Source organism: Trametes versicolor (genome assembly GCF_000271585.1).
Source record: "Trametes versicolor FP-101664 SS1 unplaced genomic scaffold TRAVEscaffold_2, whole genome shotgun sequence".
In the NCBI taxonomy this organism is placed as follows: domain Eukaryota; kingdom Fungi; phylum Basidiomycota; class Agaricomycetes; order Polyporales; family Polyporaceae; genus Trametes; species Trametes versicolor.
This window is the reverse complement of record NW_007360322.1, coordinates 667,781-671,687: the sequence shown is the minus strand read 5'-3', so window position 1 is coordinate 671,687 and position 3,907 is coordinate 667,781.

The following is a 3,907-nucleotide window of genomic DNA, read 5'->3' as shown; positions in this document are numbered from 1 at the left end:
GAAGGGTATGAAGTACAACTTCACTTGAACGTGGAATGTCACCTGGACGGATTGTCAAATCACGAGTCTATCGCTCGACAGTTGCCGGGACTCCCGCTGTTCAAGTCGGTCTTCGGGCTCTGCATCTGCCCCGACTTCGGTGGAGTTAGAGTGTGGCAATGGGCCACATTACCGCCGGCCGCAGCGGCCGGATGGAGAATCGATTCCAACCGCCAGAGAGTTGTGTAAGCGAAAGAGAGCTGAGGTGCGGCGCTCGTCGCGGCGATTGGCATGTGTCCCACGTGTCTTCCACTCCGCCGCCCGCATCGCGTTCCAGAAAGCGAAGCACTTCAGAAGAGAGAGTGAGTGTCTTTGGCGCCGCGGAACGACTCCGAGTCGGACCGAAGATCAAGTCTTAGCGCTGCATCGGATATAGATATAGATAGTATCATGCACACCGTTACCGGTTTACCATGTACGTATCCCATCTGATGTTCTGCGTGCGCCGCGGAGGGGGTAACGAAGCTGGATTGGAGGTACCGGAGCGCGCAATCATGATGTGAGGCGGGGAGCATCATGCACCTCTGCAGCCGGGCGGCGCAAAGAGCTACGGCATGACATACAGAAGCATTTGTGCGGTATGCTTCCCCTCTTGCTGCGGCCGGGAGCTTATGGCGGACCGTGACGGGGACGCTCCTACTGAGCAGCTGAGATATGTTGACGAAACGAAAGCTGACACAACCCTGATATTTGGTAATAGAAGGTGAAAGGCGTAGGGCCGACATGGCATTGACCGTACCTTCGAGTCTGCGGGACCATCGCACGAGATACTGAGTACAGGAGCCTCGAGGCAAGCAAGTTCGAGCCAGGCAGTCAAAGTACTGCTCAAGAAGGCGCCATCACTCGGCCAGCTAAACACGTTTAGGCGCCACTTGGCACCGCCACTGCGGCGCGCCGTTTTGTAAGGCCAGTACTTACAACTTTGAGGTTGCAGCTGCATACTTCCCCCTACCCTCATACTCGCAAGTAACTGCCGCCACCTTTTGTGTTTCTCTTCCTGCTGCAGCTGCGGCTCTACAAGTTCACGCCGCATATCCTTCTCTGCAAGGGTGCTCCTCCGGCGTACTACATCTGGCGATCGGCACGGCGGTACTCCGAGGCGCGATAAGAAATTAAAGATGATAGGCACAGCGTGCCATCTACTAGGAAGCACTTAAGCATGCATAACGTTATTCGAAGCAGGACCCGGGGCGCAATATTCCTTGAATACGCCCTTCCTAGGCGCCACTGAACCTGCCGGAACGCGCAACTAAGTACGTCCGTACTGCAAATTTGCATCTGGTTAGAGTTTCTTGGTAATATCTGGCTAATTCGGAGAAGCGACCTGAGCCTGACATTCAGGGCGTCTTATTACCGGAGCGTCCCCATCACCGGAACTTCTATGTCTTGAACGCGATGTTCGAAGCAACAACAGAACAGGTACTATGACTGGGATCGGTCACGGTGGCTGGGCCACATTATCTCATCTAAATCCGGTGACCCCGCCTCGTTGCAATCTCCTTCCCGCGTCACACTGGGAAAGTGTTCAATTGAGGGGGGCAGCGAGTGCGATCATAGGGCGCAGAGCGGGGGGCGCACTGACCAGGAGGCGGCGATGAGCTGACTCGGAGTCAGAGGAGCACGAGGTCACTGGCACGTGGGTGTTACACATCCGCCGCTCACTCCTATTCACTGACGTCAAAACACCTCGCAGAATGCGCCGAACTACTAGCAATACACGCGTCCGCCTTGACGCTGTCGGACGGCGGTCTAGTAGTGGCAGTGTTCACATCGTGCTCACACGTTCTCACGTACTCTACTCACACGTTGTGCTTCGCGCCGCAAAGTTCGGGTCTGAGCAATCCTGAAGCTGCGGGTCATGTCCATATTGGTCCCGGTGAGCTCATTCGAGTTGGCCCTATCTGACCCGCTGAGCTAAGTAGCAGTCGCATACTTTCGACCAATTTTCCGCCGGAATCCGCAGTATGCATGTCACGTTGCAGTCTGGGGGTTCCGAGTCAGGGTGGGCCTGGGTGGCAGTTATATAGCCATCATCAGATGTCCTCAACCCCGCTTTAGCAGACACTCACTCGGACTAGCACACTTGGCACTGGCATGGAGTCTTCCACCCATCTCTTTCGAGTCTTTTTGAACAAACCAACCTCTCAGTGCGACACCTCGCCCGCAGAATACCCACTCAGCAACACCGCCCTCATGTACGATGCGCGTAAGTACACGGTTCCGCGACGATATCCACCTACTCGTTTCGAAAGTAGAGGCTATGCTGACTACTTCTACCACCGGCAGAGCCTGGCACCTTTGAACACCCCATGGACAATATTGACCGTCACGGCCACGCACTGAGCTCTGATCATGGTGAGTGTTTCAGAGTATACACTGAACATGCTGGCCCTGACTCCTGATACTCTCAATGTAGCACTATCGCCGCCGGGCTCCACGGAGCTGCGAGGACACAGTACTCCATCTCGTACTCTGATCTTCATGGCGGTATGCAAGACTCTGGAAGCTGAAGAAAGGCACAAAATGACCAGACACTGCATTGTAGTGCACCAACTGCCGGGTAATCAAGAAGAAATGCACCGTTGGTGATCCTTGCGACCCGTGTATACAGAAGGGCAAAGAACACACATGCACCAGACCCACGAAGAGGGCATCCGTGCGGCCCGGCGCTCCGAATCAAGGCACCTACTTCCAACCCTTTCCCCCGGAAATGTCGGGTCAGTCCTCTTCCCATATTTCCACAAAATTCCTGTATCTAACTTCATTTGATTTAGAATCTACTCCTTTCGTAGCCGGGACTGAACCCATACCAGGGGCGGCACCGGTGGCACCCACCAATAACTTCTCACCCTCAACCTCGAGCCAGGTCGGCCGCAACGGCGCGCCAGACCTCCCGTGCTACTGTCCAAAGCACGGCTACACATACACAGAGGAGAAGAACGTTACGCATGCCAAATATACGGCCGGAAACAGCACTCTGAACTGGCAAATAATGAACGAATCGGAGCCGGCGCGGGGTCCGGCGTACCCTCAAGGCCACCAGTGGGTAAATCTGGTCCCGAATACGATGACCTACAATAACAGTCAAAGCCTGGATTGCCGCGGCACTCATACACACAATGAATACACTACAAACACCACCGCCGAGTCCTACGAAGCTACCTCCGCAGTATCAACCCGGCCTTTTCCTAGTTACTACTATTAGATACTGATATCACGGTCATCGTTGCGAGACATAGCAGCACTTCTCGATACTCCGCACCATCGAATTCGTATATCCGGATATGCCTGCCGTGTTAACAATATTTACCACTCGCTCGTCTGTTCTGTAGGTCGCTGAGGTCAACGTCGCTATGTAATATATATAAATTATACTTGTAATCACTCAAACGAGGTCGTAGTACTCCGCGTCCGCCATCCGGCGGGGTTTCACACTGGCAAGTGATATCATATGGACGTGATGAACTCTGAACCTGGAAGGCTGTAAGCCGCACAAAGAGAGGTCTTCAGTCTGTGAGAGAACGACTATGATTGCATAGTACTGTACCTGTAAGCCGCACAAAGAGAGGCTACAAGTACTAGTAAGTAAACATGTAAGGAAGCATAGGTAGTGTGGGACTTACTCTTCAGTCTGTGAGAGAACGACTGAAGAGCAGAGGCCTGCAGAGTCCTCCTTATATACTACTGGGGAGGACGATGAGTAAGCGTATAAGAAGAGAGCATGTGACGTCCAGAGGACGCTGACTGAGCGATGAATAACGCTGAGTAAGGAGCATAATCGACATAAGGTCAGATAGTCCATGGCTGAGTAATGCGAGTAATCCGGACGCTGTCTAGAATAGTCCGGAACATCGTAGAACGTACCAGA